Genomic DNA, 27,923 nt, shown 5'->3' with positions numbered 1-27,923 from the left:
GGTGGAGAGGTTCTTGGAAGGAAATGTGGGTGGAAAACACAGGGACAGAAGGAGAGAAGCAGTGAATCGTCCTGAAGGAACACCTACCCTCTTATGGTGGCGGAGAGGTGAGAGACAGCTGGAGGGGGCAGAGCAGTGAGTGATTGCAAGGAATCTGCTCAAGTTCCAGCCCAAGGCAACGGCCTGACTATTCCACGCTGTCATTTTAACCCTTGGTTTACCTCGGCAAAGGAAAATCACCCTCCTTTGCTGGCAGCTGCCCTCATTGTTTCAATAGAAAATAACACCTTCCACCGGGAAATTCAGAGGGGAAAACAGTTATCTTTGTTTTCTACTCAAAATCCGAGGTGGGAATATGTGCAAGTAAATATGATATTTCCGCCACATCAAGGACATGAATTCTGAAAATAATAACATTTAGCCTTTCTTATTGGCTGCCATTCAAAGACCTGGAAATATTTGCTAGCAAATTTAACTACTGTGTGTTTTATAAAATGTATCCATTTCAAGTAGGAAGTTGGAGCTAGCAGGGCTGAAAAAAAGTTGTCTAATTCAAGACACAAGCAGCCTGACTTCCACACACATTCTACAAGAGCAGAGAAAGCCCCACATCAGGACTGTCCACAGAAGAGAATTCACATCCAGGCAACACTGATTAAACACCTACTATATGGTAAACACGTCCATACACGTTATCTCATGTTATCTTACTTAATCCTCACAATAACCCAATAAGGATGGTAGATATTAATATCTTTTACAGATGAAGAAAAATGAGGCTCTCAAAATGGAGATTTACTACGTGTATATACACTTCCAGTTTCTAAAAGGTTTTTACATATTCACTCTTTCAATCCTCTTTTAATTTAGTTTTTGGGGCTCCAAAATCACTGTAGATCATGACTGTGGCCATGAAATATGCAGACCATAAAGAAAGCTGAGCACCAAAGAATTGATGCTTTTGACCTGTGGTGTTGGAGAAGACTCTTGAGAGTCCCTTGAACTGCAAGGAGATCCAACCAGTCCATCCTAAAGGAGATCAGTCCCGAATATTCACTGGATGGACTGATGTTGAAGCTGAAACTCCAATATTTTGGCCACCTGATGAGAAGAGCTGACTCATTTGAAAAGTCCCTGATGTTGGGAAAGATTGCAGGCAGGAGGAGAAGGGGAAGACAGAGGATGAGATGGTGAGATAACATCACTAACTCAATGGACATGAGTTTGGGTAAACTCTGGGAGTTGGTGATGGACAGGGAGGCCTGATGTGCTGCGGTTCATGGGGTCGCAAAGAGTCGGACATGACTGAGTGACTGAACTGAGCTGAACTTAACTTTTAATCCTCACAGCAACCTTTTGAATTATCTACATTGAGTATTATTAACACGTATAATGCACAAAATGATGAAACTGACTCAGGAAAGTGAAATAACTGAAGGTCACAGTATTAATCAGTAGCATGTCTGAGGCTAAAATTAAGTCCTCTAACCCTTCAGCTCTATCTACTGATGGTCAGATCTTATTTCACACAGTCCATTTGATTTAAGCAGTGCTTTCCAAAAGGATCAGCTCGATATAATAAAGGTTGTTCATGCAATAAACATGCATGTGCCGGGCACTGTGCAAGTCACTGCTGGGATCAGATCTAATCCACATACTGGCTTTTCTCAAGTCCCCGCCAGTCCAACGGCAATGATGTCCAGGAGCTCACTGGCACCTTAGCAAGGATGGTAAGAGAGGCCGTGAGGAAGCCCCATGGTACCCATATGTAGTGACAAAGCCATCCATTTCAAATATGGAAGGAGGAAAGGTCAGAGAGGCTTCTTAGAGGCCGTGGCCTTGAAGATCAAGTAGAAGATGGAATTGAATAACATTCCAAGAGAATGAAACCACAGGAGTAAGAATACTTTTTAAAAGTGGCGGGAAAGAGTCATTTGGGAGGATAGGATTTTTTTCAAAAACCCACTAGCAAGATATATTCCTCCAAGTAATAAGCAGCTGTAAAATAACTGCTGCTACCAAGGCTCATGTTCAATTTTAAAATGAAGAGAGATTCCAGGCTACAAAGAAGGTATTTGCTTTTTTTTTTAATGCTCGCAAAGATGGTGAACGATAGCAAATGCCAATGAAATGCATTGAAATGACACTAGAAAGCAAAATAGAATCTCAAAGATTGCATGAAATATTAATTGAAAGAAAATAAAATCATTTGAAATATAAATCAAGGATCATAAACCCTTCATGTTGTCAAAATCTGGAACATTTTCAATAAGGTACCACATCTCAGACACCACATACAATCAGCCAATTTTTTTGGATATTACAACATTAATACAGAACACTGCAAAATGCTTCCCTAGCACCCTGAACCAGTCCCATTCCTGAAATAAAACCCAGAAAATCAGTAATGATGCCTGGGAAAATAATATTTGAAAACCCCATTTCCAAGATGAAGAATCTCATAAAAGAAATTAAATAAACTTCACCAGAGCCAGCAATGCCCCAGTTGCTTCAAGCTCCCCGAACAGATTGCTTGACAAAAACCAATACAAATCACCAGAATTACTAATTGCAAGCATTTAAGGAATTAACATCTACATTTAATTAGCAAACTGGAATGCAAAACCCAGTTTCTGGGGCTTTCAATCTCTTCTCCCTAATCAGGAGAACAGTGAGTTCTATGGTCTTGTCTTCAATCACTGGTAGAGTGTGTACTGACACTGCAAGGCTAACCTCTTGAGGAATTCCACCTTGTAACTCGAGTCCTTCTAAGGCAAGCTGAGGTTTGACATGCTCCCCTCTCAATGCCTAATAGCCACCCTGTGAAGAAATCCTGTGCATCAAAAAGAAGAATCCCTGTTCTAAAAAGTAACAGGTGTTTAGACCACGGTATGTATAGGAAGTGTGGCTATACCTCAACTCCTGGAGACATATTATTTGGAGCTTATTTGAAATCCTATAACATCCTGGTAAGTACAACAGAAAATTGACACCCTCCCAGGACTTGACTGAAAACCTATACTACTCAACCACAAAGAGGTGGTTAAAACAAAAGGATTTTCCCTCCAGGAGACTTAGCCAGACCTGCCATGGTTGAAACCAGAGGAATCAACTTTCAGGCTAGAGTGAACCTTAGTTTTTGAGTCCAGTTCAATCATCAGTTCAATTTATTTTTATCCATTACACATCAATCGAACACGTTATTAGTGCAAGCCTCTGTTCTGGGCACTAGAAATACAAGTAGAAGACCTACACTTACTGTGATGATCATTTTGCAATATAGACAAATATTAAATCTCTACACTATACACTTTAAACTAATAAATGTTAAATATCAATTATATCTCAATTTCAAAACAAAAGATTTAAAGGAAACTTGCTTTCTGTGCTGTAGCACCACCTCCCTCTACCTCAAAATTAAAATAAAGGCAGTAAAGAAGTTTACGGGCTTCCCTGGTGGTTCAGTGGGTAAAGAATTGGCCTGCAATGCAGGAAACCTGGGTTAGATCCCTGGGTCAGGAAGATCCCCTGGAGAAGGAAATGGCAATCCACTCCAGTATTCTTGCCTGGGAGATCCCATGGACAGAGGAGCCTGGTGGGCTACAGTCCATGGGGTCGCAAGAGTCAGACATGACTTAGTGACTAAACCACCAAAGAAGCTTAGAAGAATCTCATCTGTGAAGATGTATTGCAATTAGGCAGGGTTTATTTCACCAATTTTTTGAGTGCTTAACCCATAATGAGGGGGCAACTAAAAGCAGGGAGAAACTTCTATACTAAGTGAAAAGGGAAGGGCATGAAGACCCCCAAGTCTTGAGGGTACCAAAAGCAGATTCAGGAGGAGAGAACAGAAGATATGGATATGGTCAGAAATGAGTGTGTCAAAGGTTGAAGTCTTCTGAGTGGAGACACACACAAGAAGAACATGATTAAAGGTGTGAACAGCACGGTGACTATAGTTAACAATACTGTATTGTATACAGTTGACCCTTGAACAACTTGAGCCCTGATCTTCCATGAAGCTAAAAATCCACATATAACTTTATAGTCAGCCCCATGTATCCGAGGTTCCTCAATATGCGTGTTCTGAATCCACGGATTCAACCAATCACAGTTTGTAGACAATTTAGTGAAAATCCTCTAATAATATTTAATGAAAAATAATTCCTATAAGTGGACACTTGCAGTTCAAACCTATGTTGTTCAAGGGTCAACTGTCTTTGAAAGTTGCTTAGAGAGATCTTAAATGCTCTCACCACACACAAAAAAGAAAACTCTATGAGGTTATGGATGTGTCAACTAACCTTATTAAGATCATCACTGTGCAATATATATGAAAATAAAAGTATCACATTGTATACCTTAACCTTACACAGCGTCAATTATGCCAATTATATCTCAATACAGCTGGAAAAATAAAAATCAAAAGATCAAATGTGTGACTGCTACATGAGTGGAGGAAATGAAGCAGAAACATCTATCATGAAAGCTAGAACAGTCACCAATGAAGAAGTAAATCGGTGATGAGTGGAAAGAAAGACTACAATAGGTAGCACAAAGATTTCTTTTTTTAATGGTTAGATTATATTTATTTATTTATTTTGTAGTATGTTTCTTTATTTGGCTGCGCTGCTGCAGCATGTGGAATTTTAGTACCTCAACCAGGGATCTAACTCGTGCCACCTGCATTGGAAATAGAGTCTTAACTGCTAGGCCACCAGAGAAGTTCCAACACAAAGATTTCTAATTTCTCCCCTGCTAACTTCAAGAGTTCAGGTTTTATAAGCAACACTAACTCCTCATACCCAGTGCTCCTATGAAAAAGGATCCATGAATTTGGACTTAGAGAATAATAATTTACTGTGTGTCAGGCACTGGGCTGTGTGCTTTATAAAAATCATTTCATTTAATCTTCAAAACAGGGACTCCCTGGTAGTCCAGTGGTTAAGAATCTGGCTGCCAATGCAGGGGACACGGGTTCGATCCCTGGTCCTGGAAGATTCCACATGCTGCTGGTCAACTAAAGCCCATGCGCCACAACTACTGAGCTCATGCTCTAGAGCCCACGAGCAATAACAAGAGAAGCCACTGCAATGAGAAGCCCCCACACCGCAATGAGAGAGTAGCCCCAGTTCACCTAGAGAAAGCCCAGGTGCAGCAACAAACACCCAGTGCAGCCAAACATAAAAGAAAAATTTTTTAAAGAGCACATTCTTAAAAAAAAAAACTATCATCAAAACAACCCTATGAGGTCAGTATATTGTTATTACTACCATTATGCTCATGATGCAAGAAGAAACAGATGTAGAGAGGGCAAGTACCATTTCCAAGGTCACACAGTTACACAGTTATTAAGTGAATGATTTCAGACCTGAATCCACGCAGTCTGACTCCAGGGCCATAGCTCCCAAGCACTCAACCTCTATGAAAATTATGGAAATGTATACATGACTAGCAGCTTCCCAGATGGCTCAGTGGTAAAGAACCTGTCTGCCAATGCAGGAGACGCAAGAGATGAGGGTTTGATCCCTGGGTGGGGAAGATTCCCTGGAGGAGGAAGTGGCAACCCACTGCAGTATTCTTGCCTGGAGAATCCCCATGGACAGAGGAGCCTGGTGGGCTACAGTCCATGGGGTTGCAAAGAGTCAGACACGAGTGGTGTGATTGAGCATGCATGCACGCATACAGGACTGGTTTAAAGAGTAGGCTTTGATGGCCGTTATCAGGATCAGACCTGTTTCTAGCTTGAACTATTAGAATGGCTTGGTGCACTTAGAGTGCCACAAGCCCACGTGCATCTATTGTTTTTTATTTTTAATTCTCTACATCTTGGTGATTAACAACCCAATACTGATCCTGCTCATTTTGTAGTTGCAGGTGTGGAAAGTGCAGAAAGCTGGCTAAGTACAGGCTGACCTCAGTCCTACCATGCTGCTGGTTGAAGCTGTCACATGTCCAGTTCTAATGACAATCACAAAGGCGGTGGATGCTAAAGGTCACTGGCTTTCAACTCTAGGGAACTCAGGGAGTACTTCTGCCTGGGCTTTGACCGACAGTCATTAGGAAAGTTATCTAAAGGGTCTAGTGCCTTTATTTTTACCTAATTACAGCTATCAACTGGCATTTTCAAAAGGCTTCAATTATGTAGTCAGCAGCCTCACGGCATCTGATACAAATAAATTGCATATATTACTAATGTACCCTTCTTGTTCAAGGCTTTGGTAACAGGGAAGTTCCAGAACCATTTAAAGGAGTGCACATTTCTGCTGGAGTAGGGGTTCTTCGCTTACTTTGACTTCACAGGTCCAAGGAGAGTGTGGTGAGCAGTTTCAGAGTCTTTGTCAGAAGATGCACATATACACATACATGGATGATTTTGTATATAATCTTAGGCAGAGAAAGTGTAGAAACTTCCTGAAGCACATTCAAAGACCCCTGCTTAGAATGTCACCAATGTCTTGCTAAAGTCTTAAGTACAGAGAAAGCGTTATAACATGGTGCATTCCCTCACCGAAATTGTTGCAAAGATTTTGTTAATTGAAGGAACAAAACATCTGTTAATTGAAGGAACAGAACGTCTTGTCAATAGAACTGAACATCATATTCGATACAATCTTTAGAAGCAAAAAGCACATTTTATCCTGCAATATCACTTCAACAATATTTTTGTTTAAAACGCCCAATCTATGGCTGATTCATGTCAATGTATGATAAAACCCACTGAAATGTTGTGAAGTAATTAGCCTCCAACTAATAAAATAAAATTAAAAAAAAATAATGATAAAAAAAATAAAAGAAAAAACGCCCAATCATGTTATAATCTTCTGGAATCCTCTTAGATTTCTGATAGTGGCCACTTGCTAATCAAAATGTGGTCCCTGAATCAACAGCATTGGCATTACCTGGAAACTTGGTAGAAACACAGAACCCCAGGTCTCATCCCTGAGATACTGGATCAGGATCTGCATCTTACAAGATTCCCAGATGAGGGACTTCCCTGGTGGTCCAGTGGCAAGGACTCCATGCTCCTAGGGCAGGGGGCCCAGGTTCAAGCCCTAGTCAGGGTACTAGATCCCACACACTGTAACTAAATATTCTGCATGCCACAATGAAGATCGAAGATCCCATGTGCCACAACCAAGACCTGGTACAGCCAAATACATAAATGTTATAAAAAGCTTCTCAGGTGATGCATATATACATGCCATTTGGAGAAGCGTTGATGGGCACAGTTAGAGACATCAGCGCCTGAAGAAGCAGTGAGATGTGGTACAATGAGGACCAAGGCTCTGAAACCAAGCTCTGCTGTTTGTTAGCCTGACCATGGACAAATTTCTCAGCTTCTCTGAGGATGCTTCCTCAAGTCTATGTGTCAAAGGGTTTTGTGCCTGACTCATAGTAATCACTTGACAAAGGGTACTTAATGGTCTTACTCTTAAGATTTTTATAACATCGTAACAACTGCCGTCCATCAGTGCTTAGTAAACTAAAAAACCTCTGTGTCATGTAAATGAAAGGAAATGCGATGGAGCATTGTGCAATTGCTCTAAGTGGGATGAGAAGACCAGATGGCTCCCGGGGCTCAAGCGTGCAAAATTAGGGGTCTGAGGCGCCACCGATCTTTTCTCAGGTGAGAGACTCCCGGGAAGTCACAGTAATAGGGAGGACTGAAGCAAAGGCTCAGTATAAGTTCCAATGCCAGACAGATAGCATTGTTCATGAAATCCAACAGAGTTCTTCCCAGTCATGAGCGGCAGTGGGGAAGGTGGAGGGGGCATTGCCCCAAGAGAGTCTGACTGAAGTCGAGAACAAGAGTGGAGAAGAATGAAGATGGTGTTGGGGTCTAACAGATGCCACCAAAGAGGATGTCCATTTACTAGAGGTATATGGGTTGCTGTGTTTCCTAAACACATACCTTGAGACTAATTTCCCAATGGTCAGAGACAGAGCCAGGTCTAGAAACTAAGCCTTTAGACTGCAAATCCAGTCCTCCTTCCACCTCACTTCAGAAGCTTCATCCACAACTCACCAGTGACCTAGCTCCTCTCGTTGATGTGTTTGGGGCTTTGCCTAATGTGGGGATGTTCCAAGTCACTTTAGCACCCAGCAGGTCAATGCTGGGGTGCTTCCGAGGGAATGACAGGTGACACTTGTGAAATCCATCACAAAACGATCACAGCAGCTTTCAAATTACCAAGAAAAAATAGACCTATTTTTGTAATGAAAAAGATGATTAGGAAAGTTACATGCTACATTTTAAAAGATGATGCAGTTTTCAAAGGGATAACATGGGCCGAAGAGCTGGAAGTCCAGTTTAATGTGAGAAGCAGAATACTGCCAAGAAAACTAAGTGAAAATATCTTCTCAAATTTCACTTCAAGTGCAGTCAACTTTATTTTACCTATAAAACCAAAACCTCTTCCTTCTTCTCACTCAGTTCAAATTCCAACCCTGATCCTTTGCGTTTCACCACTCCAATAAACTAAGAAACTAAAAATTTCCTCCTTAACCCATTACCTTTTACTGTCACTTAAATTTAGTGCAAAGAGCATGCCGCCAAGAAGGTAGCAATTGCATTATTTTATTTTAAGTGTGTTCATTAATCTGACCGTGCAGAGAGAAGAAATTCTTATTTTGTTAAATACAATGGCTCCTAATTTTTCTAACCTCATTGGAGAAAGTAGTATTCATTGTAATAACTGAAGGTATTTCTCAATGAACTAAAATAATTTTTAAATTCTAACGACTTGCATGGAAATTATGATAAAATGTCTTTTTTACACTTCTGACTTCTTTAAAGTATGATGTATGTGATGATATATATATATAATTATTATAATAGTTTTTTTCATTCAAATATGTGTGTGTGCACTGTATTCAGTGTTTTATATGTGTCAGGCATTTGATGGCGACTTTATATACATCTGTCTTGGGGACTTTGTGCTTAGTCGCTCAGTCATGTCCAACTCTTTGCGACCCCATGGACTGTAGCCCACTAGGTTCCTCTGTCCATGGGGATTCTCCACGCAAGAATACTGAAATGCGTTGCCATACCCTCCTCCAGGAGATCTTCCCAACCTAGGGATCAAACCAAGGTCTCCTGCATTGCAGACAGATTTTTTTACTGTCTGAGCCACCAGGGAAGCCGTTGGGGACTTTAGGAATATCTATTACCATACCAAGTTGTAACATGATTCTCAAGGATGATATTGACATTGAAACAACTATCTAGCAGCTGGTTGTACTTGTTAGATTAACCTGTTTCCTCTTGCTGCTAGCAACTGTCCTTTCTGCCTAGGGACATAGGCCTGTGGTTGCCTTAGGGCTTAGCAATGGACTGAGTGATTCTGCATGCCTACAATGTGCAGTGCATGAGTTTGACAAAAACTATTTACCCAACTCAGGTGCCTCTTTTGCTTCTCTAGGAGCATCACTCTTATTTTGTCACCTAGCAGATCCTCATACTAAGTAACTGGAGGAATAACAAACATTAAGAGTGGAAAGAATGCCTATCTTATTAAAGTGAAAGTGAAGTAGCTCAGTCGTGTCCGACTCTTTGTGACCCCGTGGACTGTAGCCTACCAAGCTCCTTCCTCCATGGGATTCTCCAGGCAAGAATCCTGGAGTGGGTTGCCATTTCCTTCTCCAGGGGATCTTCCTGACCCAGGGATCAAACCCAGGTCTCCCGCATTGCAGGTAGATGCTTTAACCTCTGAGCCACCAGGGAAGCCCTTCTATCTTATTAAGGGTAATGTTAAATTCATTGTTTGCTCATATTAAGAATTCGATGAGTATGACTGGGAATTTGGAGTAGGTTATAATATAAACATAGGGGTAACATGTCATAAACAGCCAAGTCAGTGTACCACATGAGAAAGTAAAAAAGGCCAATGTAACCAAATCCAAAGCAAGTGCTGCTAACTGTAGCATATCCATCAAGAAAGATGACGTGAAAAAGCCAAGTCTTGAGTTTTGAAAGAACATGAGATTTATAAGCAGAAATGAGCAGAGTCTGAGCAGAAGACAATAAGGAAGTCCATCACCTCGAACTGCAAGGTGGAACTCAATCAAAATGTGGAATGTATTAGAGACTGAGCGATACCTGTTATTGAGTAACATCGTTGCTCTTCCTGGGCCAGGCGTAGCCTAAAAGAGATATGGGGGGGTGCTGGTAGAAAGAGTGCCAGATGATGCAGAAATTAATATGGAAAATCAGGAAAGCCCCAGCTTTCTTAACAATTCAGATAGAGACATGAAGGCAAAAGTACAGATTATAGCATCCAAAAGGTATGGGTTCTAGTCCTACTCAGCCAACTACTAGCTCTACAGTCTTTAAGTACATAATTATACCTCTCCGTATCTGAGTTGCTTCACCTCTAAAATGGTAATAGTGATAGCATAATGTGAAGATTCAGGGAAGAAGAATATATAAAGTACTTATTACAATGCAAAGTGCATAATAAGTACTGGATAAGCGGCAGCTCTTATTATCCAGAGATCACTGAGACCATCTGGGTCTCTAAGTATTCAGAAAGAGAAAGGGAACATAGGTCCAGGAACGGGGGACATACAAAAAATCAGGGATGTGAGGACCCTCAACCTACACTCTACCTCTTCCATTTACAAGGCTAGTGACAGATACGTTTCAGTTCTTACCATTTGGGACCTAGAGTAATTGGATGCCTTGCATAGTCTCCAATGAGTCACTTCTGCTGCTAAATATCACCTTAACCAGGATGTTCTTTGTTCGAGTGAGTCAGTGCTCTCTCTAAATGGCTTTACATCTTTCAGGAGTTTAGAAAACAAGATGTTTTATCTTCTAGATACTTCTACTACTAGGTTCAAAAAGGTATCCTTTTATACACACCTCTCTTTACTGACTTCAGGAAAATATATATAAGCTACTCTGCATTTTAATTAGTTGAAACATCAACACTTGAGGGACCACCGTAAACGCAATCTGACAACTCAACTAGGTATTAACAACTTCTGCTTCCAACCGTGATGGAGTAAAAGGAATCAAAATGAAACCACTAGAAAACTGGACAAAATATATGTAAAAAAAATAGTTTTGTAGACACTGGACAGCAGGCAGTGCAGGATTGTGATCGCTGAGAGAAGCAGAACAAATAAGGCAAACATGACAACTACCTGGGCTTACTGCCTGGAAAGGATTCTTCTGCTACAGTGCGAGGAAGGAGAATACAAACAGCCCAGTAATCTCTATGTATTGAAGAACCAGAGATCATAGTGTAGGGAGATCGAAGTAGTTAGAACTTATTGAGAAAAAAATACCACTACCATTGCAAAGGAGAGAACTCCAGAAGTCTTCAGAAGTGTCCCGTCATGTCCTCATCTGGGTATTGATCTGCTCATATATGGGGAAGAAACTACCCAAGACCAAGGAAAGAATCACTGAAAAATAAAGTAGGAATAACTGTTGCCAGAAGCACACAAATGGGCAGAAGCAGAGAGGAAAGATCTTGTAATACAGGGGGCATTAATTAGTGCCCTCATTTGTGTATTGCCTCAGTAACAGGATAAAAGTTGCCCTAGGCTAGAAGCTGCACTGGTACTCTCCTAAGAAAGCATAAAGCAAGCTTCAAAAGGATCAAACTGATTCCAAGTGACTGCATCCCAGTTCAAAGTTCAATAATATTTAAAGGAATACAATGAAATCCAACACCCAGCAATATAAAATGGGTAATATGCAGCATCTAATACAAGTGATCGGACATGCAAAGAAGCAGTAAGACAGAACTCAAGAAAGGAGGAAAAAAACAACAGAAAGAGACTCAGACATGACAGAAATCATAAAATTAGCATTAATGTTAGTCACTCAGTCATGTCTGACTCTCTGCCATCCCATGGACAGTAGCCCATCAGGGTCCTCTGTCCATGGGATTCTCCAGGCAAGATTACTTGTGTGGGTTGCCATTCCCTTCTCCAAGAGATCTTCTTGATCCAGGGATAGAACCCGGGTCTCCTGCATTGCAGGCAGATTGTTTATAAACTGAGCCACCAGGGAAGCCCAAAATTAGCATTAAAGAGCATTAAAATAGCCACTACAAATATACTCCATTTGATGAGAAAACTAGAGGAAAGGTGGGACATGCTAAGTATAAACATAGAAGATACAGAAAAGGAACCAAGGCACAATTTAGAAAGCTAGAGGGATATGTTGACAGAAGAGTCAGAGAAGGGAAGGGCAGAGAGTTTATAGGAGACCTGGAATACTGATGTGTAACAGAGAACCAAGCAAGAGAAGGCTGCATAAAGGAGCATGATCAAATTATGAAGAAGGAGCAAGGAGGACAAAGATTGAAAAAGAGATACTGGGATGGACTGAGGCACCGGCAGAGCCTACGCCAGGGACTGTATCTATTTGCACATTTCCGTACTACAAGACATCACTAATGAAATTATGACAGCACGGAGACTATACACAGCCTCAGATCCCTTTGCTTCAGGAAGCTACTACCAAAACATCAGAATGATCCAGGAAATGAAATGTGCTTGTCACCTGTAGCGTAATAATGTAAGCAGTCTGGTCTGCAGGGAATGAAGGATCCAAAAGCTTATTTTGCCATCCAACATGGAGGTGAATTTATATGTAGAGTGACGAGCAAGGAGGGTCCTCTTCGAACTAGGAAGTTGTGGTCTTTCCAAAATCATGCATCCCTTAGAGGGATAGAATGGAGCAAGCTTTAAGAAAAAGGCTGCAATTTCTCAAGTAGCAGGACATCCTAAATCCACCCTGGTGGTAATCCATGGGTTAAAAGGGCAGGGTGGGAAAATTAATTTCCTCCACCTAACAAAAAGCACCCAGGAAAAATCCACGAAGTCATACTAAATGATGAAAGATTGAATGCTTTCTCCCTGAGATCAGAAACAAAGCAAGGATGTCTGTTTTAGCCACATTTTCCCAACACTGTACTCGAATTTTCAAGCAGGGCAATTAAACAAGACAATGAAATAAAAGGTACCCTGACTGGAAAGGAAGAAGTAAAATTATCTATCTGCAGATATCATGATCTCATATATAGAAAATTCTATGGAATGCACTAAAAATCTAGTAAAACTAACAAGTTCAGGAAGATTGCAGGATACACGATCAACATTTAAAAATCAATTATATTTCTATACAGTAGCAAAGAGTGCTTCCCTCATAGCTCAGTCGATAAAGAATCTGCCTGCAATGCAGGAGACCCAGGTTCAGTAATTGGGTCAGAACAATCCCCCGGAGAAGGAAATGGCAACCCACTCCAGTATTCTTGCCTGGAGAGTCCCATGGACAGAGGAGACTGGCAGGCTACAGTCCATGGGTTCGCAAGAGTTGGACACAATTTAGCGACTAAACCACCACCACCACAGTAGCAATGAACAAAGTGAAAATGAAATTAAGAAAACCATTCCATTTATAATAACATCCTTATAACAAAGTACATAGGAATAAAGTTAAGAAATACAAAATATATCCTCTGAAAACTAATATACATTGTAGAAGGAAATTAAAAGGATCAAATAAGAAGACATCCCATAATCATGAATCAGAAGACCTGATACAGTTAGGATAGCAATATTCTCCAAGCTAACCTACAGATTCAAGGCAATATCTATTAAAATCCTAGCTTTCTCTACATAAATAGACAAGTTGGTCATAAAATTCACATGTAAATAGAAGAGAACCAGAATTGCCAAAACAATCATGAACCAGAACAAAGTTGAAAGACTTCTATTTCCCTATTGCAGAACATTAAACAAGACAGTGTGAAACTGGCATAAGAATAGACCTATAGATCAATGGAACAGAATTGAGAAGCCAGAAATAAACTCTCACATTTATGGTCAATTGATTTTCAACAAGGGTGATAAGCCAGTGGAGAAACAATTCAGTGGGAAAACAACTGCTTTTCTTACACCATAATATCAATTTTTATTACATAGGATTTATGACAATTATTTCTCAGTACAAAAAGATGAAATGTTAATATTTCAAAATCTATATGTTTTCATAAAAATAAACTTTTAAAAAGCATTTTTACCCTCATTCTGCTTCTTGGCTTAAAAACATTACTGTGTATTAATATTTTATGTCATAGTAATTGATATACCCACTTTACAAATTAATCACAGAATACAACGTTTTAACCCATAGTAAAAATTAAAGATGATGAAGGAAAGGCTTCATGTGGTCATGAAGTTTAGCTACAAGACATTGATCACAGCCCTGAAGTCCTGGGATCTTTGCAGCAAGTAACACCCCTTGCACACTCAGAAGTCTCCACATCCTGAACCTCATGGTCATTATCTCTTTACTTCTTGCTACAGATTTATCATCTATTCTCCTTTGATTTCTCCTGTTTATGAACTATGTATAAATGGAATCATACTTCACATGGTCTCTTGTCATTTGCCTTTTTCAATCAGTACTGTGTGGGTCAGCCTCATGTGTAGCTGAGCTTATTTGTTGTCACTGTTGTTTCCTATTCCATTGTATGAACATACCACTAGTTGTCCATGGTAATACTGATCAACATTTCTGACCCTATTGATAAACATTTACAAACTATACTGCTATGAATATTTTTGATGTGTGTCTCATGATGCAACATCTAAGGTCTATAGTTAGGCGTGTCATTGCTGAGTCACAGGGGCATGCATATAGTATTTCGATTTTTGGTAGATGCTGTCAAATCTACTTATATGACCTTACACACCACAGAAGTGGGTCAGACTCCACTGCTGTAGTACCAAGTATATTGGAGTAAATACAAGTATATATCAAGTATATACATAGTACCATAGTATATCAGACACTTTAATTTTTGCTAATTTTATGGTGCAATGATGTCTTAATATGATTTTAATCTATATTTCTGAATACTAATATAGCCAAATAAATATTTATTTGCCATTTAGTTTCTCCTTTTGTACAGTACTTATGGGTCTTTCGGACTTCCTGGTGGCTCAGACAGTAAAGCGTCTGCCTACAATGTGAGAGACCTGAGTTCAATCCCTGGGTTGGGAAGATCACCTGGAGAAGGAAATGGCACCCCACTCCAGTATTCTTGCCTGGAAAATCTCATGGATGGAGGAGCCTGGTGGGCTACAGTCCATGGGGTCACAAAGAGTCGGACACGACTGAGTGACTTCACTTTCCCTTTCACTTTCACTTATCGGTCTTTCACTTATTTTTTTGTTTTTTTTTTCCAGCTGTACTTCTTTGTGTATTCTAGATAGTCAACCATGTGTAATGTTTTTTGCAAATATCTTTTTCCAATTTGTGACTTGTCTTATTATTATCTTTATGGTATCTTTTGATGAAGAAAGTTAGTGCAATGAAGCTGAATATAAAACTTTTCCTTTACAGTTATCACTTTTTAATGACTTGTTTAATAAGTTCTTTTCTACCCTGAGGTCGCAGAGACACTCTTATATATTATCTTCAAGGGTTTTTTTTTTTTAACTTTGCTTTTCACATCTAAGATTTTAATAAATCTAGAATTGGTTTTTTTTGTTTGTATGATTAGATAGTAATCTGGGAAACATTTTTCCTATGGATATCCAACTGTCCCACTCCTTTTGTGAAAAGTCTATCCATTTACCACTGATCTGCCATGCCTCCTCTAAGGTATGTCAAAGTCCATGCATTTCTGGATCTGTTTCTCAAATTCTGTTCCACTGGTGTACACAACTACTCCAATATTAATACACAGTCTGATTTATTAGAGCTTGACATCTGGAGGGGCAAGTTAAGCCATTTTGTGGTTGTTCAATTTCCTGTCTCTTTTTGACTGTTTACATTTCTTTGTGTTTAAAAATCAACTTAAATACCACAAAAATAATTGGGATTTTGATTGCAATTACAGTGGACCTGTGGATCAATTTGGGGAGAATTAAGTTTTATAATAGCTAGTTCTCTAATCCACATGTGCAGTTTATGTCTCCACTTGAGCAGGTCATCTCTGATATTTTTCAATTTTGTGTGTGATCAGTCACTTCTGACTCTTTGTGACCTTATGGCCTGTAGCCTGCCAGGCTCCTCTGTCCATGGGATTCTCTAGGCAAGAATACTGGAACAGGTTCCCAAGCCCTCCTTCAAGGGATCTTCCTCATCCAAGGATCGAACCTGCATCTCTGGTGTCTCCTGCATTGCAGGCGGATTCTTTACCCATCGAGCCACCAATATTTGTCAATAAATTTCAATAATCTTCACAGAAGTCTTGCACAGCTTTTGTTACTTTCCTAAGCATTTAGTGTTTTTGATACCATGCCAAATGGCATATTTTTCTAAATTGTACTGCTTTCATGTAGAAATGCAACTGATTTTTATGCTAACTTTATATTCAGCATCTTTGCTTAACTTTTACTAATTCTAAGCAGTCAGTTGAAGATTCTTGTGGATTTCCTATTTGTACAATCACGTCTGTGCAAAATAGCGATTTTGTTTCTCTTCAATTCTCATGGCTTTTAATTTTTCGTGCTTTACTGTGCTGTCTAGGATTTCCAGTGAAATACTGAAAAAAAATGTAGACATTCTTGTCTTGTGCCTTTCTGAAATCTACTGTAATAACCCCATGAGTTTAGCAACCAAAACAAGGGATCAAAATTCAGGGGTTATAGGCAGAGCTGTGACATACCCATACCATTTTTCACTAGATACTGAGTCTTCTGCTTTACCCATAATGTGACCCATTAACGCTCTACCACCTATCCCTGCAACAATCAAGTGCTACTCTGGCTAAGGACTCCCATAACTTTCTTTAAGTGGATCCAAGTTAATGTCATTGAAACTGAATAGGTCATCACAGGTAAAAACTTGGAGAGTGGTTATGATGCTTATGCCACCAATGACAGCTCATCTCATGTCTGTTCTGTTAGAAGTCACCAGACTGAGGCCACTGTGGGATGGGGTAAGGAACTGCAAACAGCCTTTTCAGCAAATGGTTTTGGGTCAAGTCAATATCCACATGTGAAAGAATGAACCTGGGCTCCTACCTCACATCATATACAAAAATTAACTCAAAATGGATCAAAGTCAGAAATGTAAGTGCTAAAATGATAAAACTCAGAAGACAAGGTAGTTGTAAATTTTTGGACCTTGGATAGGCAATGAATTCTTAGATATGACACCAAACACATAAACAACAAAAGAAAAAATAAACTGAACACCATCAAAGTTGAAAACTTTTGTGCTGCCATGAATACCATAAAGAAAGTGAAAAGACAACTAACAGAATGGGAGAAAGTTCTGCAAATCCCATTATTGAGAAGAGATGTATATCTAGAATACAGAAAAAAGTTTTATAATTCATTACTAAAAAGTTGTATAATTCAAGTTTTAAATGAGCAAAGATTCTGAATAGACTGAGAAAAATATACAAATGGCCAATAAGCAGAAGAAAAGACGATCAACAGAATTAGTCATTAGGAAATGCAAGTCAAAATTACTATGAAGTACTATTACACATCCACTAGAATGGTTATGAAAAAGATCAATAATAACAAGTGTTGGCAAGGATGTTAAGAAATTGGAGCCCCCATACACTGCTGGTGGGAATACAAAATGGTGCAGCCACTTAGAAAAATGGCCTAGACTTCCCACAAAGGAATAAACAGAGTTATCATATGACCCATCAAATCCACTCCGAGGTATATATCCAAGAAAAATGAAGGCATAGACCCACAAAAAATAGTTGCACACAAATGTTCATGGAAGCACTATTCACAAAAATCAAAAAGCTGAAACAATCCAAATATCCATCAACTGATGAATGGATAAATAATATGTGATACATCCATAAAATGGAATATTATTCAGCAATAAAATGAAATGAAGTAGTGATTGATCCTACAACATAGATGAACCAAGAAACTAGTCACAAAAATCCATATATTTTATCATCACATTCATATAAAACCTACAGAGACAGAAAGTAGGTTGATTAGTGGATGTCAGGGCTGTATGAAAAGGGAAGACTGGGGGTGAAGGCTAAGAAGTACTGGGTTGTTTGGAGGGTAATAAAAACATTCTAAAATTTACTGTTTCTGGATGTACAACTTTGTGAACGTAAAACTATTGAATTGTACCCTATAAATGGGTAAACTGCATGGTATGTGAATTCCTTCCTTTTCATTGCATGTAAGCTCAGTCGTGTCTGACTCTTTGAGACCCCATGGACTGTAGCCCACCAGGCTCCTCTGTCCATGGGATTCTCCAGGCAAGAATACTGGAGTGGGGTGCCATTTCCTTCTCCAGGGGATCTCCCCGACCCAGGGACTGAACCTACGTTTCCTGTGCCTCCTGCATTGGCAGGCATATTCTTTACCACTGCGCCACCTGGGAAGCCCAGTATATAAATTACATATCCCAAAAAGTTAAAAAAAAAAAAAAAAAAAAAAAAGAGAGAGAGAGAGAGAAGGAAAAAAAAAAAGCTAGGAGAGGGCTTTCGAGTACCTCTCATCAAAGGAGCTGGGTTGTTTGCATTATTGCTTTCCCAAATTAGAAAGAGTGGAAATGTTTCAAAGCCAGACCCACAGAAGAACTCCATTGGTACCCCCGGTTCGGGATTAGGTACTTCCAAAGCCTTCAGTGTGCTGGACCCCAACCAGAATGAAGCCAATCACCAGCCTGTCTTTTCTGATTAGAGACAATGGGTAGCTATGAGGTATTAAAGCCAGGTTAACATATAAATATGATTTTCTGCCTGAGCAAACTGCTCTAATTAAGTAAAACACTTTTAAATGATTATCAAAACAGGGCTATACTCAGTGGTCTCAAAATAGGAAAATGCCAGGACTTCGATGCCTGGGGGTTTTCCAAAGTGAGTTGAACAGGCTTTTGTTTCCTGAACCCAGGCAGAGAGGTTTTTCAACTGTCAACTCGGCATTGATTTGATTTCTCTCATGGCCCAGTGGCTACACAGTGGTGTATTTCCCACGGCTAAAGATGGAATTAGCAATGCAAGACCATACAGTAAGGCTAAATGTAAAGCGTAAGTAAACACGGGGTCTTTTACTAAAAACTATTGATTTGAACTTTAAAAAAAAACTTCTGAAGTTAAGGCAAAATTTTCACTCACATTTATGAAAACCAAACCCCTTTCCTGAGGCTGAGGAAGGAGAAGGGGCACACACTGTGAAGTCATTCCTCAAACCATAACAAATGGAGAGCTGTGGTTTAATATGTAACCCAGATGGTCAGTTTGGTCATCATTTTATGTTTACAGTATCTTCTCTTTTCTTCCCCTGTGGCATTATATTTCACTTGGCGATAGTTCATATTCTGGTTTCCCTCCAACCACCTTTCAAAGGCAAAAATGGACATGACTTCATTTTGTGGTTTAGTCTTGTATATGGAGCATGACAGCAGCAGCAATGATTTCTTGTGACCACCTCTGGCCTGTAGTGAGATCCTCTGTGCAGTTGTATTTCACACAGCACAATTTCACCACCACTTAAATAGCTACAGAGGTGTTAGTATATGAGGACATGAGAAACACCCACCCATCCCACCTAAACTCCACTCTTCAGGGGCTAGACAATGATGATTTGAACCAGAGTTCCTAATATATTCACAGTCACTCTACTATTTGCCATCCCAAGACCCAGAAAGCCTTCAAGTTTGGACCTAAACCTTATAATATAAGAATTTTCTTCTTTTTCCTAACTCTTGGGAAAACTGGTTGCTATGAATCTTGACTGTCACTAACAATTCTTGGAATTTCAGTTAGGAATAAACAGCAGATCCAAACAAATCTAAGGATTCTATCTTATTTATTTTTTTGTTTATTAATGTTTAAGATCTTTCTGATGTGGACCATGTTTAAAGTCTTTATTGAATTTGTTATGATATTGCTTCTGTCTTATGTTTTGGGTTTTTTGACCACCTGGTATGTGGGATCATAGCTCCCTGAGCAGGGATCAAACCCGCACCCCCAGCATTGAAAGGGAAGTCTTAACCACAGGACCACCAGCTAAGTCCCTAAGGATCCTATTTTAGTAAAATATTTTCTGTTTTGGAGCTGGGGCAAATAATCTCAGAACTAATTCTCGTTCACCAGTTGTATGTGGCAGACACTGAATATCAAAGAATGTCATCTTGAAAAGCATTATCACCATGGGAGAAAAAGAAAGGAGGGGGGAATAAGGAGCCAAGATTTGGGTTCCATTATCTTTTATCCCTAGGCAAAGTGCAAGGCAACTTATACACACTCTTTCAAAGAACACACTTTTCCTTAAATCACTACCAAAGAACACTCTGATAATCCACACTATGGAGAATTTGGATTTTGTTAATACTTTCATGAATCCCATCAATGAAGTTACACAATTGTGTTAAAAAAAGAAAAAGAAAAGAGTGGACACTTTCTATGTATCACACAGAAAACAGAAAATTAAAACTTGCAAAGTGAAAGGCAAGTCAGTTCCAGAGCAGGAAGTAACATCCTGGTCTTACATTGCTTCATTCCAGGGCCCAGCCCACACAGGGATGGTTTCATGTTTCTAGCAGCCAGGAATGCCCTGTCTTTGATCCATTTGCCTCTGTAAATATGAGCCTCTGATGAACAGCGGAAAAAATACTTCTAGGAATCCTGCAGCATGACGTATACTGAAAGTCTTAGAGGTGAAACATTTGTCAGTATTTTACCAATAACCTGGTCCTACAGGCATTTAACAGGCCATTCCTAACTAGTTTCATTCCCACTGCTCCTGGCCCCCTATTATACTCCATTGATTCATCCTGCTCTTACCAAAAACTCAGCAGATAACAGACAAGTTTTAAAGGACATTTTGTGATACTGAACTTCTGAGGCCAATTCTTGAGTTATATATACCAACAAAGTAAGACTTGCCTAGTGGATCTCAATGGAGAAGGAAATGGTAGCCCACTCCAGTATTCTTGCCTGGAGAATCCTGTGGATGCAGGAGCCTGGTGGGCTGCTGTCCATAGCGTCACACAGAGTCACACACGACTGAGGTGACTTAGCATGCATGCATGCATTGGAGAAGGAAATGGCAACCCACTCCAGTGTTCTTGCCTGGAGAATTCCAGGGACGGAAGAGCCTGGTGGGCTGCCGTCCATGGGGTCGCATGGAGTTGGACACGACTGAAGCGACTTAGCAGCAGCAGCAGTGGGTCTCAAAGAATAACCTCCATAAAGGGCTTCAGCCAAAATCTCACTCATGGTTCTTAGAGCGAATCAACCACAGAGTTTTTGCAACTGCCATTCCTTCAGCCTGGACTTCCTCCAGCTTTTCCGTGGCTAGTTCCTCCCTATATTCTCTATGCTTTTGGCTCACATGCAACCTCCTTAGAGCAGCCTTTGCTAAGCATCTCTCTGAAGGAGTTCTGACTCCTTCTATCACATGCTCCTGTAGTGATGCCCACAGACTACAATCAGACAGACTCTGGCTTCTGCCAGTCACTAGTATCACCATGTGCAAGTCACTTTAATTCTTTGAGTCTTCTGACCCTCATCTGGGTGATCTCCATTGCAAAGTTCCGATGAAGTGTAAAGGGGAAACAAGTCCTAGACTGAAAATTAGAGGGCTTCCCTTTTACTGCTGACTGTGCAACTAACCTGGTAGACGACCTTGGTCAGTCATTTCCCCTTTTGGGGCCTCTGTTTCCTCATCTGTTCCTTGAAGGGATTGGTCCCAATGAGATCTACAGGACCTTCCCACTCTGGAAGTCACATGTTCTACATCTAGACAGCCTACTGTTCACACACCCATCCCAGATTCCCAGCTGCCCAGATGTTAGGCCCAGGTTAGGATTTCTAGAGGCACTTGAGTCATCCCCTCCCTTTCCCGGATGCCATTCAAGTCAACTCAATATATAATACATAGCTTAATCTATGCAGGCCACTGCACTCCACTCTGTATGGGGCTGGAAAGGTGTTTACAACCAACAAAGAAGTCAGGATCATCTGTGGTTTGTGCTCAGAATTTAACCCTCTTAACCTGCACCATGATTTCTCTTGGAATCTTCTTGTCAAATCCAAATGTTTATCTTTGTGCCCTTCCAGTTGGTGAACTTTGTCCCTTCCACTGACCCATTATGGAAACTCTCAATCCACGGCTTTTCCTCTTGCTTCTGTGTCCTGCACATCTTGGTGAAACACCAGACCCTACGACCCTTAGGTGGAATCCTTCAAAACTCAGTCCTCCACCCTTAGTCAAGTTATGAGACCTAACCCAATACGACGGCCTGTATGAGGATATAGCAACTGAAAAGACCTAGCATTCCTTGACTTGGGATTGAGAAAAATATTACCCGTAAAAAGTCTGTTCCACCAAGTCAAATATGATTGTATTCTGTTGAGAGGGTAACAGGCAGGAAAGCTAGGGGTCCCCAAGCAGAAGAAATAGACTGCAAGTGTCAGACTTTTTTTTTCCTCTCTTAAGCAGCAGGAGGAAACAAACTACAAGTGTCAGATGGTTTTTTTCCCTTCTCTATACAAAATTAAAAGGAGGTTTCTTTCAAAATTCTGTGTTGCCACACCTGGTTCCACCTGAACTTAACTCTTCTCAAACCATGAGCTAACCAACCCATTTTTCTTATGGAAATGTTTTTCTTAAGCTATGTTAATAAACTATGCATTTACCTTAGAATCTGTATTTCTTCAAGTCAGTTCTGCCCAAGACTCAGAACCAGTAATGGCTCAACAAACCATTACCCATGGTAATGTTCTCTTAAGCTGTGTTAATGAAACTATGTATGAAACTTGTGATGAAACTATGTGATGAAACTTGGAAATCTGCCTTTCTTCAAGATTCATGTCAATTGTTTTATGGCCCAGAATGACTCACCTTGTGCCAATGCTATCTCAAAATGAATGTTGTGGGTGAGGGGCCTAGTGCCACTCTCTGAGTTTTGAGACATTTCCTTTCTCTAATTAGCAGCCTGCTAATAGGTGTATTAAATCTATATAGCATATTAAAAAGCAGAGATATTACTTGGCCAACAAAGATTCATCTAGTCAAAGCTATGGTTTTTCCAGTAGTCATGTATGGATGTGAGAGTTGGACCATAAAAAAGGTGAACCATAAAGAAAGTTGAGCACAGAAGAATTGATGCTTTTGAACTGTGGTGTTGGAGAAGACTCTTGAGAGTCCCTTGGACTGCAAGGTGATCAAACCAGTCCATCCTAAAGGAGATCAGTCCTGGGTGTTCATTGGAAGTACTGATGCTGAAGCTGAAACTCCAGTACTTTGGCCACCTGATACAAAGAACTGACTCATTGGAAAAGACCCTGATGCTGGGGAAGATTGAAGGTGGGAGGAGAAGGGGACAACAGAGGATGAGATGGTTGGATGCAACTTGATGGACAAGAGTTTGACCAAGCTTGAGGAGTTGGTGATGAATGGGGAGGCCTGGCATGCTGCAGTCCATGGGCTCACAAAGAGTTGGACACGACTGAGCAACTAAACTGAACTGAATAGGTATATGACTTCTTGCTAAAAACTAGCAAGGGGGCACTCTTTCTGTCCCCTTCTGATACCTATGTCAGAAGCCTTCTCTATCTCTTTTATACTTTAACAAAACTTTATTACAAAAAACTCTGAGCAATCAAGCCTCATCACTGGCCCCGGATCAAATTCCTCTCCTCTGAAAGCCAAGAATCCCAGGTCATTCACAGCTCCTATTGGCAACCTTTCACTATCTGCTGCCTCTCCCCTTCTCTCAGGCTTCTTATTGCCTGCTCTGAAATACTGTCCTTTTACCCACCCATGAAGGCTTATTAAGTCATTGTGGGATTATTTCAGTTGAACTAAATAAAACTCGTTGACTAAGCACCTCACCTTAGAATGTGAACACTTTCCTTCAATAATAAAATCAAAACCAAAAATAAAACTCCATATGACCCAGCAATCCCACTACCCCACTACTTGGCATGTACCCTGAGAAAACCATAATTGAAAAAGACACATGTACCCCGGTGTTCGCTGCGGCACTATTTACAACAGGCAGGACATGGAAGCAACTTAGATGTCCACTGACAGATGAGTGGCTAAAGAAGTTGTGGTGCATATATACACAATGGAATATTAGTCATAAAAAGGAATGAATTTGAGGCAGTTGAACTAAGGTGGATGAACCTAGAGCCTATTATATAGAGTGAAGTAAGTCAGAAAGAGAAAAAAAATCACATATTAATGCATATATTTGAAATCTAGAAATATGGTACTGATAAACCTATTTTCAGGTAAGGAATAGAGATACAGATGCAGAGAACAGACTTTCAGACACGGGGGAAGGAGAGGGTGGGACAAATGGAGAAAGTAGCATCGATGTATACACTATCATATGTAAAATAGATAGCTAATGGGAAGTTTCTGTGTAGCACTGGGAGCTCAGCTTGGTGCTCTCTGACGGCCTAGAAGGGTGGGATGGGGGAGTGGGAAGGATGCTCTAGAGTTAGGGGACAGATACATAGTTATGGTTGATTTGCGTTTTTGTATGGCAGAAACTAACACAACATTGTAAAGCAATTATATTCCAATTTAAAATTTTTAATTACAATATTAAAGAATAATAATAAAAACAGACTCTTACGTTTACCTTATTCTACTCTCCCACAGGGAGGAAACATTATAAGGTGCCATCATGTCGCTAACAATTACATCCCTAAGAGTGTACTTTCTTTGTGAGATTGTCAGCTTAACAACCCACAAATAGATGCTGAAATTGACCAGGGAGTTGTGGAATCCACTGACAGTTACTACTCTCATCAACCACCCAAGCAAGGTGAATAAGGGCCTTCGTCTGACAAGCACCAACTCACGTTAACTCATGTCTGGATCTGAAGACTCCATGTTCAAAACTGAGGAAAACCACAGTCTGCAAAATTTCAGCCTAACTGCCAAATGTTATTGAGGGAGGTTAATGTTTGCTTGCAGGGTGGTTTACCTATAATTGCCTGTTTGGCTTTTTTTCCACATGAACTATGTGAAATTAACATCATAAAACTTTGTAGATGGAACCTTCCTATTCATCCACAAAGGGAAACTCGGAGGAATGGCAGGACCATTTTCCAGGCAGCCAACTCACCAACAACACTATCCCTGACCTGAAGGGCCCAGAGTTAATGCCAAGAAGATTCAATTTCTTGGTGTCACCAAATCTTTGTCTTTTGAACCTCAGTGGACATCCCAAAGGTCTGCTGAGTTGAGCTCACACCCCTACACACAGAGTTGGTACGGACTCATGAAAGGGACCACACAAGTGGCAGGGCTTTTCTTCTTTTCCATTACATTTTTTTAAGTATCAACATTCAGAAACAATTCTACGCCAGGGTAAAAATCATCAGCTTTCCAAAAATGACAATTTCTCATTAAATTTTTAAAAGGAGAGATGTGCTGAGAAAGGAGAAAATTGCAGCAGACCACAGAGGAGACAAGTAAAATGAGTCTTTGAGGCTCCCCTGTAACCAGCTTGAACTGGAGACACATTACCCGGAACAACAGCTAATTCCCACATTAGCTACTGGACCATTAACAGACTTACCTTTTGGGGCCAGTCTCATATCCTCCTTGGTTGAGTCCTCTCATTGGTCATACAGAAAGCATTGCTATTGGCCATCAGCCCATTGTTGAACCTTAGCTACCTCTGTTACTATAACCAAGACTCAGTACAAAGCAGTCCTCAGGGCCCAGACTACAGCAAAGCCTTGTAGGTAAAATCACCCAGTGACTTGGGGTTTCTAGGAAACTCAATCTCCCTCATGTAGTGAATGGCATTCAGCAGTGAAATGATGTTCCTGCAAGCATCTAGTCAATGTTGTTTTTCTCGAGATTTACCTTTAGATTCACATTTGCTTTGATGTGTAACAGGGCTTCCCACGTGGCTCAGTAGTAAAGAATCCACTGCCAATGCAGGAGCTGCAGGAGATTCGGGTTAAATGCCTGGGTCAGGAAGATACGCTGGAGGAAGAAATGGCAACCCCTTCCAGGATTTTTGCTGGGAGAATCCCATGGACAGAGGAGTCTGGCAAGCTACAGTCCACGGGGTCATGAAGAGTGGGACATGACTGAGCACACACGCACACTGATGTGTAATAACATGGCATTGAGGAAGTCAGAAGTCAGGGACTGTCATCTCAGCTCTGTCACCACCTGTATGACCTTGAGCCATCTGCTTATCCTTCCGGAGCCCCAGTTTCCTCATCCATGGAATGAAGTGAAAGTCGCTCAGTCGTGTCTGACTCTTTGCGACTCCATGGACTATATAGTCCATGGAAATCTCCAGGCTAGAATACTGGAGTGTGTAGCCTTTCCCTTCTCCAGGGGATCTTCCCAACCCAGGGATTGAACCCAGGTCTCCTGCATTGCAGGCAGATTCTTTACCAGCTGAGCCACAAGGGAAGCCCATGGAATGAAGCTGCTGCTGCTGCTGCTAAGTCACATCAGTCGTGTCCAACTCTGCGACCCCATGGACTGCAGCCTACCAGGCTCCTCCGTCCATGGAGTTTTCCAGGCAAGAGTACTGGAGTGGGTTGCCATTGCCTTCTCCGATGGAATGAAGATGACAGTATTAATAATAATGACACTGATGATAAAGACAATGAAGGATATCCCCCCCATCCCCCTTGCCACACCCACATGCTATGGTAAAGATAGAAAGCCATGAAATAACTCAGTAAAATGCAAATGGCTATAATAACATAGAATGTCACTCTTGCTGCTAACTTCTAATAAGAGTTTACAATACCTGTGTGCAAAGCAAGTAAGGCCAGAGGAAAATCACTGGGGACGGAATACAACCATAGAGAAGAAACATTAGAGTATGATGAAGAGCACCTGATAGGCAGTGGAGAAACCCAAGTGCTAGTCCCAAGCCCCTGATAACTAACTGCATGACCTTCTCTCTGGCCCCTGGCAGAAGAAACAGGCTGGATTAGGTCAATTTTCCAGCTTCATAGGATCAGAAATCTTCTGTCCCATGAAACTGTAGGTGTGACCCGACACATAAAACACATGGGCAGCCCCCATTTTCAAGACAGGAGGCATTTCTCTCACCTCTTCCCCTCAAGAAAGCCTTCAGAAGTAAATTTCCACTGAAGCACATCTGCTGCTTCCTGGGAATGTGCGCAGGTAAGGCATGGTCTCCTTTACTGGGTGGTCTTCAGTGAAGCCCTGCGCTGCTCTGTTAACTCTGAAAAAAAAAAAAATAAAGCCCTACCTCCTGTTGGCAGCCAGCCAAACAGTCCCCCTCAGCTTAACACTCCTGCGCTGGAAGCAAATGATGACCACAGCTCAGAACAAATGACCTGCGGAAGGCAAGAAAGCCTTTGGGCTGAGTGTAAAGCCATGCTGCTTCTTTAGGGAGTCAGTCCTGAATTTTCCTGCTAACTGAGGGGAACAAGACCTGTCTAGAAAAGCATATGATGAAGGAATAATTCCTACTGGCTGGTGGGCTAAGTCGGTTGGTGTTTCACAAAGTGATCTGCCCAATTATGTTTTCTTTAAGGGCTTATATGGGCTTCCTAGGTGGCGCTAGTGGTAGCGAACCTGCCTGTTAATGCAAGAGATGCAAGGAGACGCAGGTTCGATCCCAGGGTCAGGAAGATCCCCTGGAGAAGGGAACGGCAACCCACTCCAGTACTCTTGCCTGGAGAATCCCAAGGAGAGAGGAGCCTGGTAGGCTACCGCCCATAGGGTCACAAAGAGTCAGACAGGACTGTAGTAACTTAGCATGTAAGGGCTCATGGGAATAGTGTGTTTTTCCTGGTTTGGCAGTGGCAGGGACTCTTTAAGATGTGTGTAATGGGTGTGGGGGGGGGCGGGGAAATCCTTAGATCAAGCCCCATAGTAAACAGCCAGCAGATTAGACCTGTGCAAGGACCTATCACCAAAGGTCACTATGTAAAAACAGGCTGATCTTTTAACGCAAGTGTCCGAATGTTCATTTTATT

The 27,923-nt window shown here is 40.9% G+C and overlaps 1 protein-coding gene and 1 pseudogene across 1 annotated transcript in view; both read right to left on the bottom strand.

The window, feature by feature from the left end:
• Positions 1-27,923, bottom strand: part of HS6ST2 (heparan sulfate 6-O-sulfotransferase 2) — a 329,391-nt gene that overhangs the window by 265,511 nt on the left and 35,957 nt on the right. The window lies entirely within an intron of this gene.
• Positions 16,424-27,923, bottom strand: part of LOC136153849 (N-alpha-acetyltransferase 20-like) — a 44,951-nt pseudogene continuing 33,451 nt past the window's right edge.

Source organism: Muntiacus reevesi, chromosome X, assembly GCF_963930625.1.
Source record: "Muntiacus reevesi chromosome X, mMunRee1.1, whole genome shotgun sequence".
Taxonomy (NCBI): Eukaryota; Metazoa; Chordata; class Mammalia; order Artiodactyla; family Cervidae; genus Muntiacus; species Muntiacus reevesi.
This window is presented reverse-complemented; position numbering and strand designations above follow the sequence as displayed.